The sequence below is a fragment of the Chlorocebus sabaeus genome, chromosome 20, assembly GCF_047675955.1.
Source record: "Chlorocebus sabaeus isolate Y175 chromosome 20, mChlSab1.0.hap1, whole genome shotgun sequence".
In the NCBI taxonomy this organism is placed as follows: domain Eukaryota; kingdom Metazoa; phylum Chordata; class Mammalia; order Primates; family Cercopithecidae; genus Chlorocebus; species Chlorocebus sabaeus.
Genome location: NC_132923.1, coordinates 98,661,955 through 98,679,159, shown reverse-complemented (window position 1 = coordinate 98,679,159; position 17,205 = coordinate 98,661,955). Strand labels below are relative to the sequence as shown.

At 37.2% G+C, this 17,205-nt stretch overlaps 1 non-coding gene across 1 annotated transcript; it reads left to right on the top strand.

Moving 5' to 3' along the window:
- Positions 1-5,911: 5,911 nt before the first annotated feature.
- LOC119626550 (U6 spliceosomal RNA) lies at positions 5,912-6,018 on the top strand. Its single transcript, XR_005242701.1, has one exon. It is a non-coding gene; the product is annotated as a U6 spliceosomal RNA (small nuclear RNA).
- Positions 6,019-17,205: the final 11,187 nt, after the last annotated feature.

Sequence of the window (17,205 nt, the reverse complement as noted above, 5' to 3'; positions counted from 1 at the left end):
AGGTATCATTATAGCAACATTCCACTTCTTGTTGCCAATTTTCTGTATTAACCTGTTCTTGCATCTCTATAAAGGAATACCTGAGGCTGGGTAATTGATAAAGAAAAGAGGTTTAACTGGCTCACAGTTCTGCAGGCTCTACAAGTGAGGCACCAATATTTGCTCGGCTTCTGGTGAGGGTCTCAGGAAGCTTACAATCATGGTGGAAGGCAAAGTAGGAGCAGACACTTTACATGGCGAGAGCAGGAGAAAGATATAGGGGAGGTGCCACACACTTTTAAACAACTGTGAGGACAGCACCAAGCCATTCATGAGGGATCAGCCCCATGGTTCAAATACCTCTCACCAGGCCCCACCTCCATCATTGAGGATTACATGTCAACATTAGACTTGGAGGAGTCAAACATTTAAATTAAATCACCTGGAGATGGGAGGTGGGTGAGAAAGACAGAAAGGAAATGTTACAGAAGGGAATCGGTGACCTTTTGGGGCTGCTGGACATGTTCATTTTCTTGATTGTGGTGATAGTTTCACAAGTTCTATACATAGGTCAAAATTTATCAAATTGTACACTATAAAATGTGCCATTTATTGGCACATTATTGACATAGTGAGGTATGTCAGCTATACCTCACTAAAGCTGTTAAATGCTCAAAAACGGCAGAAAAGAGCAAGCAGATTTTAAGAACCAAAGAGAATCATAAAAATAAAATATAAAAATTGAGATAGAAAACTCAATAGATAAGCATTGCAGTTGACTAGATATATTTGAAAGGAGAATCTATGAACTGGAAGAGCAAACTCAAGATAGTATCTGAAATGCAGCAGAAATGGTAGATGGAAGAATCAGACAAAGAGACAGACAAAGAAAAATTAGATGAAATAAACATATTCCTAGAAAACGTAACTTATCAAGAAGAAACAAGATACCCAAATTGTTATATAATTATTAAAGTTTGAATTAATAGTTAAAAGTCTTCTCATAAAGAAAAAACTCCAGAACCAGAGGTTTTATTGGTGGGTTCTGCCAAATATTCAAGGGAACAAATAATTTTAATCTTACATAAATATTCCAAAATGTCAAAAAGAAAGAGAAGTCTCTATCTGTTTTATGAAGTTAGCATAACTGTGACACCAAAGACTGACAAAACCATATGAGAAGTTGCAGAAATCTTAAAGCATTAGCAAGTAGTATCCAGCAATGTATATAAAGGATAATGCATTTTGACCAAAGTGGGTTAATTTCAGGAATTCAAGGTTGGCTTAACATAAGGAAAAATATTTTCATGTAATTCACAACATTAACATAAAAAGGACCTTAATAGCTAAGACAACTTTTTATCCTCCTGTTATTAATATTTCTTCTCCAGCTGTCAGATGAACATACAGTTGTAGATTCAGCAGCTACCTTGAACCATGAGGTGACTTTGAGGATTGCAAAGCAGAAAGGTAAGAGCCTGAATCTTTGATGGCACCAAAGGGCTGCCATAACAGCCTTGGACTACTGACCTTCTGACTTCTATGTGAAAGACAAGTAGCATCTTTTCTAAGCCATGGACATGCTTTTTAAAAATTAAATTAGCAGAAGTAAATCCTAATTGACTGTGATACCTGGAGTAGATTAACGAAGGTGAGGGAGCATCAGGAAAAGCCTCATGGAGCACACGATATTTGAGTTGGGACTTGATGAATGAGTACAATCTTACCAGATAGCAAGGATTAGAAAGGAGGAAGGCACTCTAGACACAACAGTAGCAGTGTGGAAAAGTGCAGGGCAGGAAAAAGCAGCTTGTTCAGAAATTAAGAAGATGAGTATAACATGTATATTTCTTGAATATTGTTTCGAACTTAGGCATGGTCTGGGGCCGGGGCTGAATTGAACTGGAGAGGAGGGTCATTTTGCAGCTCCATTACATGCAAACCAGCACCTCTGGGGGAAAGCAGTGACCTTTTGCAGGAGCTGTGTGAGTAAACAGATATTAGCCAAGCAGGACGCAACTCAATGAGGGGCAGTGAGTCCTTGACTTGCAGGAAGGTGATGTGAGCTTAAGTTTTTGCCTCATAGCTGAGAACGTGCTTCAGACAAAAGTGACCAGATCAGTCCTTTTTGCTGATGGCTCTGCACAGGTGATCCTAAGTCCTCTGCACTAGTGGAGTGAGTTCCCTAACAATAAAGTTCCTGAGAAGGAAAGATGCTATAGATGAATAGAAAAAAAGAGCTGTTCATCTGTGTATCTGGTGATTTGGTTGCCAAACATTTTTTTTTCCCTCAAGAATCAGGAACCTTTACAAGAAATCAGGCCCTGAGGTACCCAATTGCACAATGCCACACACATTGCAATTTTTCTGAGGCAGTCAGTCATAGCGTAATTACTAATAGTGCCCCCTTTCACTTTCAAAAGTATACTGCTTTGGATGATACATTTTATGATCACCTTACTTGTGTAAGGACTTCATAAAGGAATTCTTATATCTTTGCTAGTGCTTTCTCTCATTTGGAGAATAAACAAATCACTACCACTCTCCTTTCCTCCTAAATAAATCTGGGGATCAAAGATAAACTTTGAGAGGATATATTATTTGATTACAGTATTTCAGACAGAGACACTTAGGATGGATAGGAAAATGCATCTATAACATAATATGAGCAGCATTGTTTTGCAAAGAATAAGGTCAAAGCTGTGATAATAGGAAGGATATGGATTTAACATATGAGACTAGGCTGAGTGATTTTTGGAGGAAAAAGTGAAACCTAAAACAGGAAAACATGATTGCCCTTGGTAATTCAAGAGAAAATTAGCCACAGGCCTCACTTGTGGAGAGAGACTGAATTATAATAGCCCCTGTTCCCTCTTCTTCCCCCACCAAGGTAATCAGAGAAGGGAGCCCAAGGCCCTCCATCAGTGCCAGCAGGAACCTAGGAGGTGGAGACATCTCCTCAGACCCTCTCACCATCATTGGCTAAAGTTTGAGGTGACTGAGTTTTCAAGATACAGACGGGATAGGAATTATAATGGCATTTTTCAGATGGGGATATTGAAACTCAAAAGATGACTTGCTCAAATTATAGAGTTTATAAACGGCAGAACCAGGAGCTTGAGTTTAGGACATTCCTCCATGAAAAAACAGAATCATTATAAGGACTTCAAGTTCCCTAGAGAAAACCTGTGGCCTGAGAAATGGCAGAAAGAACTGGGATTTTCAGCCTGAAGATAAAGGAGATGTAGAGGCACAGGATATGATCTCTGTCATCAAATCCCTAATGGACTGTCAGATGGGAAAGAAGTTAGACCTGTGTGGGGTGGACACAGAGAAAAAAGCAAGGACTAGTGAAGGGAAGCAAAAAGGAAGCAGACGCCAATTCAACATACAGGAAAGGAAACTAACATTTCCTGAATATCTATCCATGCCAGGCATTTCACATATATATTCCTATTTAATTCTCAGACAGAGGGAAAAAACTGTGAAGTAGATATTATCCTCATTTTAAAAATGAGAAACCAGGAGATTTCCAACTTAGGGTAACGGCAGAGTAGCTTGTATTGCACTAACTCTCCTACCGATAACATTTGTCGACTCTGCACAAAATAGAAAAAAATGGTTTGAAATTACTGGGAAATTATCCAAATCAGGCAGAAACTAGAGGGGATCTGTCCCCTTGAAAGACGAGAACCATGCTGAGTGAGATCTAGTTTATTCAACTTTCATCTGAGGGCAGTTGCTAGTCTCTGTGGTATGGTGGGGCATTTCAGATAGAGCTGAAGCAAAAAGCTGCAGTAACATTGGGGAGTTGGATGATGCATATCGGGTCTTCCAGAGCAGTTAGATGTTGAAGGGGGGGAAATCCCAGAAAGAACGAAGCCACAGAGAGGAGCCCCCAAATCTGCATATAGATTCTACTCAAATCCTTGGCTGACACCTAAACCCTGAATGTGTGGGATGAGACTGCATGACGCCTATGGGGGAAACAGTAGCTGGAATCCTGAAGAAAAACAAAAAAACCCAAAACACACAACTGAGCAGAGGATTCAGTAGCTGCCCACAATGGAGGCAGAGTTTAAAGTGTAAGTACCAACAAATGAGAGAGCCTTAATAAGTACCTCAAGCTTTGCACTGAAATCCCAGAAGGACCACACCCTAGGATTAAATACCATATTCCAAGATTAAGGTATTCACCACAGGACTAAGGGAAAAATCAAAATAGACTTTCCCTAACAAAGCTTAAAACCAACTCCATAAAAGACCAAGGGGATTTGACGGTCATTTCCCTACCTACTAGAGCAAAACTCAATACTCTTCAAATAAAGATAACAGAATACAAAATTATCTATGTATAATAAAATATTTTAATTTCTAGACATATGAAAAGAAAGAAAAATGTAGCCCAGTGAAGAAAAAAAATCAGCTGATAAAAACAAAGTGACAAACCCATGATACTGAAATTGGCAGGAGGGAACTACTGTGGTCTGAATGTTTTTGTTCTCCCAGAATTCATGTTAACACCTAATTACTGATGTGATAATATTAGGAGATGGGCCTTTGGGAGCAGATTAGACCATGACGGCAGAGGCCTCATAAATAGGATTAGTGCCCTTATAAAAGACACTCCAGAGAGCTAGTTACCCCCTCCACCATGTGAGAACATAGCAAGAAGGCACTGTCTATAAGAAAACAGGTCCTGGCTAGGCATGGTGGTTCACACTTGTAATCCCAGCACTTTGAGAGGCCGAGATGGGTGGATCACGAGGTCAAGAGATCAAGACCATCCTGGCTAACATGGTGAAACCCCAACTCTACTAAGAATTAGCTGGACGTGGTGGTGCGTGCCTGTAGTCCCAGCTACTTGGGAGGCTGAGGCAGGAGAATTGCTTGTACTTGGGAGGTGGAGGTTGCAGTGAGCTGAGATTGTGCTGCTGCACTCCAGCCTGGCGACCAAGTGAGACTCTGTCTCACACACACACACACACACACACACACACACACACACACACAAAGAGAAAGTGGGTCCCTCACCAAACACTAAATCTGCTGATGCCTTGATCTTGGATTTCCCAGCCTCCATAACTGTGAAAAATAAATTTCTGTTGTCTACAAACCACCTAATTCAAGGTATTTTTCTGATAGCAGTTCAAATGAACTAAGTCAAGAATTTAAAAATAACTGTGATAAATATAATAACAAATCTATAGGAAAAGATGTATTCATTTTTAATGTGTGAAGAGATGAGGAATTTGAGAAGAAATATGAAAACTATAAAAAGAACTAAAAGGAAATTTTAGAAACTGAAAAATACAGTATTTGAAATGTAAAAAAAAAATTAGAAAATATCATGGTAGATTGAATAAAGAAGAAGACAGGATCAGTGCACTGGAATATAGATCAATAGAAATTATCCAAGCAGAAGCATAGAAGGAGAAAAGGTTGAAAAGCAATTAACAGAGCTTCAACAACCTGTGGGACAGTATCAAGTGACTGAGAAAATAGCCACTGGAGTTCCAGAAAAAGAGGGGCAAAAGAACTACACAGCAGAAAAAATATTTGAAAAAAATTGGTCAAATATTTTCCAAATTTGATCAAAAAGAAGAAGCCCATAGATCCAAAAAACAAAACACACCTCAAACAAGATAAATACAAAGAAAATAACATGTAACACATCAAAGTTAAATTCCTAAAATACACAAATAAACAGAAAATATAAAAAACACCCAGATAAAGCCAATTTCTCATTAGAAACAATTGAGGCCAAAAGACATAATTAAAATGCTAAAAGAAAAAAAGAAAAAAGTTTTCAACCTAAAATTCTGTACCAAATAAAAATTACTTACAAAAATGAAGATAAAATAGGTATTTTCAGATAAATGAAAAGCAAGCTAATATGTTATCATGCGTGACACAATTACAAAAAGTGCTAGTGCTTACTTTGGCAGCACATATACTAAAATTGAAATGATACAGAGAAGATTAGCATGGCCCCTGCACAAGAATGACATGCAAATTTGTGAAGTATTTTATATTTCAGGCCAGAAGAGAATGAGATGATATATTCAAAGTACAGAAAAAAAAAATTGGCAACCAAGAATACTGAACCTGGCAAATCTGTCCTTCAGAAATGAAGGCGAGACAAGGACTTTTCTAGACAAACAAAAGCTGAAGGAGTTTATCACCACTAGATCTACTTTATAATAAATGCTAATGGGAGTTCTTCACATTGAAATATAAAGTGCTAACTAGCAACATGAAAACATATGAAAGCATAAAACTGATAAACGTAAATATATAGTCAAAATCAGGATAGTCTAATATGGTAATGGTGATGTATAAATCACAAATATTCATAGTATGAAGGTTAAAAGACAAACTATTTACAAATAATAATAGGTAAAATAACTGGTTAAGGGATACACAATACAAAATGGTATAAATTGTGATTAAAATACAATGTGGGTGGGAAAAAGCAAGTGTAGAGTTTTTTAAATGCAGTCTAAGTTGAGTTGTTATCAGCTTAAAATAGCCTGTCATAACCATAAGTGGTTTTATGTAAGCTTCATGGTAGCCACAAAGCAAAAACCTACAATAAGTACACAAGAGATAAAGAGTAAGGAATCAAATCATACCAGTACAGAAAATCATCTAATCCCAAAGAAAGACAGCAAGATGGGAAGAAGAACCAGAAAGCAATTAATGAAATGGCAATAGTTAAGTCTTTGCCTATCAATAATTACATTGAATATAAATGTATTAAATTCTCCAATCAAAAATTGTAGCTATTGAATGATTAAAAGAAACCCCATGACTCAACTATAGGCTGCCTACAAGAGACTTAACTCACCTATATGGACTTAATTCACCTTTATAGATTAAAAGTGAAGCAATGAAATAAGATATTCCATGAAAATGAAAACCAAAATAGGGCAGGAGTTATATTAGATAAAACAGACTTAAAGTCATAAACTTCAAAAAGAGACAAAGATATAATGATAAAAGGGTCAATTCATCAAGAGGTTATAACAATTTATTAACATATATGCACCCAACATCGGAGCACCCAACTACATAAAGCAAATATTCATATATCTGAAAAGAGAGAAAGAATGCAATACAACATTAGTAGAGGACTTCAATACCCTATTTTCAACAATGAATGATCATCCAGATAGAAAATTAATAAGGAAATGCTGAACTTGACTATATTTCAGACACAATGGACCTAACAGACATATACAGAACATTCCATTTAACAGCAGCAGAATACACATTCTTCTCAAATACACATATCATACTACCCCAGGATAAACCATATGTTAGGCTACCAAATGAGTCTTAACAAATGTAAGAAAATTAAAATTATATCAAGTATCTTTTTTGATCATAGTAGCATAAAACTAGAAATCAATAATGGGAGGAATTTCAGTACATTGACAAATATATGGAAATTGAGCAACATATTTCTGAACGAACAATGGGTGAACAAAGAGGCTAAAGGAAAAATTTGGAATCTTGAAACAAATGAAAATGGAAATATAATATACCAAAACTTATAGGATGGAAGAAAAGCAGCTCTAAGAGAGACATTTATAGCAATAAGCACCTACATCAAAAAGGAAGAAAGATCTCAAATAAACAACCTAACATTACACTTCAAAGAACCAGAGAAAGAAGAACAAACTAAGCCTAAAATAGGACCAAACTAGGCTGGGTATAGTGGCTCATGCCTGTAATCCCAGCACTTCGGGATGCTGAGGTGGGCAGATCACCTGAGGTCTGGAGTTCAAGACCAGCCTGGCCAACATGGCAAAACCCCCTTTCTACTAAAAATACAAAAATTAGACAGCTATGGTGGCACATGCTTATAATCCAGGTACTCAGGAGGCTGAGGCATGAGAATCGCTTGAACCCATGATGTGGAGGTTACAGTGAGCTGAGATTATGTCACTGCACTCCAGCCTGGGCTGCAGAGTAAGACTCTGTCTCAAAAAAAAAAAAAAAAAAAAAAGAGAGAGAGAGAGAGAACAAGCTAATATGAAATTAGTAGAATGAAGGAAATAAAGATCAGGCATTTCTCAAAAGAAGGCATACAAATGACCAACAGGTATATAAGAAAAATGCTCAACATCACAAATTATCAAGGAAATGCAAACTAAAACCACAATGAGATATCACCTCACACCTGTTACAATGGCTATTATCAAAAAGATGAAAGATAGCAAGTGCTGGAAAAGATGTAGAGAAAAGGAAACCCTTGTATACTATTGGTAGAAATGTAAATCAGTACAGCCATTATGGAAAACAGTATGGAAATTCCTCAAAAAATTAAAAATAGAGCTACTGTATCATCCAGCAATCCTACTATTGGGTATATAGCCAAAGCATATGAAATCAGTGTGTCAAAGAAATATCTGCATTTCCATGTTTGTTGCAGCAGTATTTACAATAGCCAAGGCACAGAAAAACCAAAGTGCCCATCCATGATGAAAGGATTTTAAAAATGTAGTATATATACATAATGGAGTATTCTTAAATTTAAAAAGACTTCTTAAAAAGAAGAAAATTTTGTTGCTTGTGACAACATGGATGAGCCTAGAGGATATTATGTGAAGTGAAATAATTCCACTTCAACTTGGCAGCTTAAAGAAAAAATAAAAATTAAAAAAAGTGAAATAAGCCATGCAAAGAAAGACAAATACCACATGATCTCACTTATATGTGGAATCTAAAAAAGACAAACTCATCAAAGCAGAGATGAGAATGGTGGTTATCAGGAGTTGGGCAGAGGAGGAGGGAGAAATTGGGAAATGTTGGTCAAAGGGTGCAAAATTTCAGTTAGATAGGAGACATAAGTTCAAAAGATCTATTGTACATCATGGTGGCTATATTTAATGACAGTCATTATATAACTGAAAATTGCTAAGGCAGTAGATTTTAAGCATTCTCACCACAAAAAAGTGATAAGTATGAAAGTAAGACATGCTAATTAGCTTGATTTAACCATTCCAAATTGTAAACATATTTCAAAACATGATGTTATATACTACAAATATATATAATTTTAATTTGTCAATTTTAAAAAATAAATATTTATAAAAGGAGAAATGCTAAAGGAAATTCTCTACGCTAAAAAGAAATGGGGCCATATGGAAATTCAGCTCTACAGAAAGGAATAAAGGGCACTAGAAATGATAACTTTGTAGGAAAATACGAAAAAAATTTTTCCTTCTTTTCTTAACTATTTAAAACATGAATTGATAGGACTTCTACTTCTAGCCAGTACGGGGTAGCAGGGGCTGAATTTAACCTCCTGTCTGAAACAATTTCTTTTTAAGCCAAACCAAATATATGAAACAATAGTTGTGAAAATATTAGTCACCAGGCAATGAAGGACAGTAATCCCTAAATGACAGGAAACAAATATAGCCCTATTATTGACCTGGTTTACCTCCTGAAGGAAGTTTGCAGACCATCACAAGGAAGGCAGAACCATGGCAGAGCCTGGCAATATCCCTGAGTTGAGGAGGCAGAATTGGAAGTCGAGAAAAACAAAGAATCTAGAATTCCCAATGTAGTGTATTTAAAAGGAGAGCTGCACACAGGGAAAACTTCAGAAATCTACAGAAGCTTCCCTTGGGTATTCAACAGAATAATCATCAGTACATGCATATGAACAACTGGACTAAAAAAAATCACTCAAAAGATTAGAGGAAACAGTGCTACAACTCACAAGAAAAGGAAGGGTCTATTGCCAATAGCCAGAGTAGAATACTTCATAAGTCATAGGACATCAGTTGGAGTACTGAGTAGGGTCTTCCCTCAGTAGTGGGAAAAATTAACCCTAGACTAAATGCTGCCGGTCCCTGATAATTGAGCTTAAAGCAAGAACCAAATTATTAAGCTATGTGAAAGTAATTTGTATCTCCAAATAAAGCTCAAGAATACTTTTAGGAATACAAAAATATTCAGCACCCAACAAGGTAAAATTCACAGTGTATGGCATATAGTAAAAAAAATTATCAGGCATTCAAAGAACTAGAAAAATAAAACCTATAATGAGGAGAAAAATCAATCAAAACTGACTCAGAAATGACACAAATGATAGAATTAACAGACAAGTATATTAAAACAGTCATTATAACTGTATTCTATATGTTCACCAAGCTAGACAAAATATTGAACATTAAGTAGAGACATGGAAGATATTAAAAAAACTAAAACCAAACTTCTGGAGAAGAAAACAACCACATCTGAAATAAAAAATACAATGAATGGGAAATAGCAGATTAGACATTTCAGAGGAAAGGAGTAGTAAACTTGAAGACACAGCAATAGAAACTACCCAAAATAAAGTACACAAAGAAAAGACTTAAAACAAACAAACAAACAAAAAAACACAGATCAACAGTGAAAACTTCATGTGGCCAAATATGTGCGTAAATGGGGTTCCCAAAAGAGAGGGAGCACAGAAAAGTATTTAAAGAAATGGTGATCAAATGTTTCAAATTTGATAAAAATTATAAGTTCACAGATTCAAGGTCAGTGAACACCCAAACCACGAAATTAAAAAAAAAAAAAAAAAATACACAAACGCATATCAGAATCAAGTAGCTTATCAGTGACAAAGATAAAATTGGAAAAGTAGAGGAGATACTCTACATGCAGGGCAATGAAGATAAGGAGGATAGCAGATTTCTTGCCAGAAATAATGCAAACTAGAAGACAGTGGCTCAAAATCTTCAAAATTCTGTAAGAAGGCCGGGCGCAGTGGCTCACACCTGTAATCCCAGCACTTTGGTGGGCCGAGGTGGGTGGATCACGAGGTCAGGAGATCGAGACCATCCTGGCTAACACGGTGAAACTCCCGTCTCTACTAAAAATACAAACAAATTAGCCCGGCGCGGTGGCGGGCGCCTGTAGTCCCAGCTACTTGGGAGGCTGAGGCAGGAGAATGGTGTGAACCCGGGAGGCGGAGCTTGCAGTGAGCCGAGATAGCGCCACTGCACTCCAGCCCCAGCGACAGAGCGAGACTCTGTCTCAAACAAAAACAGAAAACCAAACCAAAACAAAACAATAATAAAATAAAATAAAATAAAATTCTGTAAAAAAAAAAAAAAAAAAAAAAATGTTAACCTGGAACTCTTTACTAAGCAAAAATTATTTTAAAAGTTAAGGCAAAATAAATACTTCTTTAGACACACAGAAGCTGAAAGAGTTAATCACAAGGGACTGGTGGAATAGAAAATGTAAAGGGAAGTCCTTCAAGCAGGGGGGAAAAAAGGATAACACCAGATGGAAACCTAGATATATTGGGGTCAGCAAATTATGGCCCATGAGCCAAATCTGATTTGCTACCTCTTTTTGTGAATAAAGTTTTATTGGAACACAGCCATACCTATTCATTTATTTATTGCCCACAGCTGCTTTCATGCTACAATGGCAGAATTGAATAATTGTAACAGAAACCACATGGTCTAGAGTATTTATTACCAGGCCCCTAACAGAGAAAGTTTTCTGACCCTTGATCTCCACAAAGTATTGAGCAGCATAGGACATGGTGTTACATAAGTAGATTTGTAATAATAATAATGATGATAATAATAATTTCATTTATTATTTAAAAATCTTTAAAAATAATCATCTGCTTAAGGCATAATAACAACATATTATGAGATATATAAAATATGTAGAAGTAAAATGTATGATAACAATGCCCAAAGGCCAGTAGGGAAGAAACTAGAGTATACATGTACAGTGCTAGAGTATACATGTACAGTTACTATACATGAAGTAATACACTATCACTGAAAGTTAGACTGTGGTAAGTAAAAGATGTATACTATAAACCCGAAAGAAACCATTAAAATAACACAACAAAGATTGTGGCTAATAATCCAACAAAGGAGATAAAATGAGACCATAGAAAACAGTTAAACCAAAAGAAGACAGAGAAGGAGGAAAAGAGGAGCAAAGAACAGTGAGGACAAATATAAAACAAATAGGAAAGTGGTCAATTTAAACACAACCATAACAATAATTACATTACATATAAATGGCCTAAACATTCCAATTAAAAAGCAGCCTGTCAGATTAGATTTAAAAAGCAATACTCAAATATATGCTACCTTCAAAATCCCACGTGTGTGTGTGTATGTGTGTGTGTCTTTAAAAACACATAAATGGGTTAAAAATAAAAGGAAACCATGCCAGCACTAATCAAGAGAAAGTCAAAGTGCCTACATTAATATCCAAGTAAAAATTTCAGCACACATACACAAAAAAATTATCAGGGATAAAGAGGATCATTTCATAATGATAAAGGAGTCAATTTATCAAGGGGACACAATGATCTGGAATGTGTATGCGTCTAACAACAGATCTCCAAAACACATGAAGTAAAAGCTAATAGAACCACAGAAGAAATAGATAAATCCACAATTATAGTTGGTGCTTTCAATTATTCTCTTTCAACAATTTATAGAACAGATCATGAACTTTTGCTCCAAGAACTATTGCAGGAACATACCAGGAAAGCAGAGAGAATCCACAGACCCTTTGAAGGAAGTGGATTTGCTGCTGCAGGCTTCTGGAGACAGTTGAAAAACTGTGAGTGTCCAAAGGGTGAAAGCGTGAAAGGAGGATCATCTGCCCCCGAACATACATTCTCACTTGGGAACTTGAAGGTTCAGATCATGGGAGAAAGATTTGACCTTACCTGGAGCTGAGACAAACTTAGAGAGCTGAATGAAATACAGGGGTAGAGGAAGAAGCGGGAAGAGCCCTGTGGGGACCCTCAGTCCCTGGGGAAGCCACTTCTGACTTTGTATCACAGGGGTCCTTGGGGAGGCCTACCAGTGGAACTGGGGAAAGATCACAGGGAGAAGGAAACTTCCAGTTGACTCTTTGTAACAATTTAAACCTAACAGGAAATTTTCTGGACATAATCTGGGGAAGAGGGTGAACCAGGAATGCAGACACAGCACAGAAATTGCAGCAGGTAGGGAGGTGCAAAATCTGAAAGCCCTGTTTGCTTTCCCAGTGGGGAGGTCTGGAGCCTGGGGCAAGTCCTCAGCCTTACTCACCGACTGCCTGGAAATAAACTCAGTGCTGTTGGGGTCAGGGGATCAGTGGCAGTGAGACTGGCCTTTGGGGCTGCATGGGAGCCAGCTTTCCCCCACTTCCCTGTCGACCTGTATGATGCAGCAGAGGCAGCATAATACCCCTGGCAACATAAGTCCATTGGCCTGAGTAACCGACCCCCATGTCCCACAGCTGCTGCAGCAAGCCTCATCCAAGGAAAGTCTGAGCTCAGACACCCTTGGCCTGCTCCCACCTGATGGCCTTTACCATCAGGTAAAGACCAACCCTGCCCCCACCTGATGGTCTTTACCAGCCCTGGTAGCTGAAGTCAGAGGACATAATCTCTTGGGAGCTCTTTGGACCTGCCCACCACCTGAGAAACTTATCCAGGTGATGCTAGGGCAAGCTTGTATCCTCCCTACACTACCACAGCTGATGCTTTCTTAAAAGTGCCACCTCCTGATTGGAGGCCAACCAACACAAAACTAGCACAATAAACAAAAATACAACCAAGGACCCTCACAGTGTCCACTTCACTCCCCCTCTATCTCTACAAAAGCAGATTCTTGTATCTAGGGCTTAGAGACTTGAAGACAAATCACATCACAGGACTCTGCAGACACTCTCCAGTACCAGCCTGGAGCCAGATCTAGAAGAGAAATAACAATCACTGCAGCTTGCCTCTCAGGGAGCCACATGCCTCAGCACCCATATCCAGGGGGCATCCTGTGGAATGAGAGAATCTGAATGGCAGCTCCTGAGCCCCAGATCATCCCCTGACAGTCTACCCAAATGAGAATGAACCAGAAAAACAATTCTGGTGATATGACAAAACAATGTTCTTTAATACCACCAAAAGATCACACTAGCTCACTAGCAATGGTCCAAACCAAAAAGAAATCTCTGAATTGCCAGAAAAAGAATTCAGAAGGTCAATTATTAAGCTGCTCAAGGAGACACCAGAGAAAGGTGAATACCAACTCAAAGAAATTAGAAAAACATTACAGGATATAGATGGAAAAATCTCCAGAGAAATAGACAGCATGAATAAAAAACAAACACAACTTTCCAGAAATTGCCATTGTTTTTTATTCATGCTATCGATTTCTGGAAAGTTGTGATTTTTTTTTATTTATGCTATCTATTTCTCTGGAGATTATCTTCTCTAAGAAGGGCACACTTAGAGAAATACAAAATACCCTGGAAAGTCTCAGCAATGGCATCAAACATGTGGAAGAAAGAACTTCAGAGCTCAAAGACAAGGCTTTTGAATTAACTCAATCTAATAAAGATAAAGAAAAAAAAATTTTTTTAATTAGCCAAGCTTCCAAGAAGTTTGGGATTATGTTAAATGACGGAACCTAAGAATAATTGGTGTTCCCAAGGAAGAAGAGTAATCTAAAAGTTTGGAAAACATATTTGAGGGAATAATTGAGGAAAACTTTACCTTGCTAGAGATATAGACATCCAAACACAAAAAGCTCAAAGAACACCCTGGAAATTCATCACAGAAAGATCATTACCTAGGCACATAGTCATCAGGTTATCTAAAGTTAAGACGAAGGAAAGACTCTTAAGAGCTGTGAGACAAAAGCATCAGATAACCTATAAAGAAAAACCTGTCAGCTTAACAGCAGATTTCTTAGCAGAACCCTACAAGCTAAAGGGATTGAGGTCCTATCTTCAGTTTCCTTAAGCAAAACAGTTATCAGCCAGTTAACATCATACTTAATGATGAAAGATAGAATACTTTCTCCCTAAGATTATGAACAATGATGTTCACTCTTACCACCTCTTTTCAACATTGTGGTGGAAGTACTAGTACTAGGTGCCAGTGCAATTGGGCAAGAAAAAGATATAAAAGCATCCAGAATGAACAGAAGAAGTAAAACTATCTTCATTTACAGATGACGTGATTGTCTATGTACAAAATCATGTGGAATGTTTTAAAATCCCTATCTAGAGACTCAATATTTTAGTCATCAGTTCTTCCCAAATTGATCTACATATTTAATAGCATCCCATTCAAAATCAAAGCAGGCATTTTTGTAGAAAGTGCCAAACTGATTCTAAAATATGTATAGAAATTCAAAGGGCCTGAAATATCCAAAACAATCTCAAAAAAGAACAAAGTTGGAAAATGTATTCTACCTGATTTTAACACTTACTGTAAAGCTGCAGTAAATATGAAACTGTTATATTGCCATAAAGATAGACATATAAATCAGTAGATCAGAATAGTGAGTCCATAAAAAGTAATATGTAGTCAACATAATATGCAGTCAACTAAAGTCACCAAAAGTAATTTTATTTGAAAAAGATAATCTTTTCAAAAAATGATGCTAAAACAATTGGCTATTCATGTGGAGAAGAATGAACCTTAACCTCCATATCATACTACTTACAAAAATTAATTTAAAGCCAGATGCAGTGGCTCACACCTATAATCCCAGCACTTTGGGAGGCAGAGGTGGGTGGATCACTTGAGCCCGAGTTTGAGACCAGCCTGGCCAACATGGTGAAACCTCATCTTTACTAAAAATACAAAAAAATTAGCCAAGCGTAGTGGTGGATGCCTGTAATCCCAGTTACTCAAGAGGTAGAAGAATTGCTTGAACCTGGGAGGCAGAGGTGGCAGTGAAGCAAGATCGCACCACCGCACTCCAGCCTGGGTGACAGAGTGAGACCCTGTCTCAAAAAAAAATTAATTTGAGATGAAGCATAAACCTAAATAAAAAAGCTAAAACTATAAAGTTTCCAGAAGAAAACAGAAGAGAATATCTTTGCATCTTAGGGGCAAGCAAAATTTCTTAGCCAAGATGCTAAAGCACTAACCATAAGAGAAAGAAACCTGATATGCTGGACTTCACAAAATATAAAACTTCCATTCCTCTAAAAATAACATTAATAAAATAAAAAGGCAAGCCACAGCCTGATAGAAGTATTTACCATACATAAACCTGAAAGAGAACTTTCATCCAAAATATATAATGAATTCCTATCATTCAATAATGAAAAATCAAAATAATCCAACAAAAAATGAGCAAAAGATTTACACAGATTCATCATAAAAGAAGATACATGAATGGCCACTAAGCACATGAAAAGATGCTCAACATCCCTAGTCATCCAGGTAATGCAGATCAAAACCACAATGAGATGAACAACAATGACTGACAATACCAAGTTTGGTGATGGTGTAGAGCAACTCTGACTCTCATACATTGTAATAGTGAGAATGTAAATATTACAACCACATTGGAAAAGAGTTAGGGTGTTTCTTATAAAGTTAAACATGTAATTCCCTGTGATCCAGCAATTTCACTTCTAAATATTTGAACATATGTTCACAAAAAGATTTGTGTGAGAATGTTCATAACAGCTTTGTTCAGAATAGCCCCAAACTGGAAACAACCCAATTGTCCATCAATAGGTGAATGGATAAACAGACTGTAGTATATTAATTAAAATACTACTCAGCAACAAATAGAAGAAACTACTAATATGTGAGACAATATGGATCAACCCATAAAACATTATGTTGGGTGAAAGGAGCTTGACAAAAATAATTATGTAATGTTTTGTAATGTTAATAAGATGTTCTAGAACAGGCAAACTAAACGATGATGGTAGAAAACAGAATAGTGGTTACCTTTAGGAGAGACACTGACTGGGACAGAGCATGATAAGGGATTTTTCTGGAGTGGTGTAAATGTTCAATATCTTTATTGGGGCGATGGTTACACACGCTATATTAGTTTCCTAGGGCTGCTATAACAAAGTACCACTAACTGAGTGCCTTAAAACAATAGTCACTTATTATTTAACATTTCTGGAGACTAGAAGTCCAAAATCAAGGTGTCAGCAGGGTTGACTCTTTCTAATGACTCTGAGGGAGAATCTGTTCTGTGCCCTTCTCAGCTTCTGGTGAACGACGGCAATCCTTGGTGTTCCTTGGCTTGTAGATGCATCACTCCAGTCTCTGCCTCCATGTTTCCATGGTATTCTCCCTGTGTCTCAGTGTTTACATTTTCCTCTCCTTATAAAGACCTACCCCAATCACCTCACCTTAATTTGATTACATCTGCAAAGACACTATTGCCAAATAAGGCCACAGTCACAGGTGCCATGGGCTAAGAC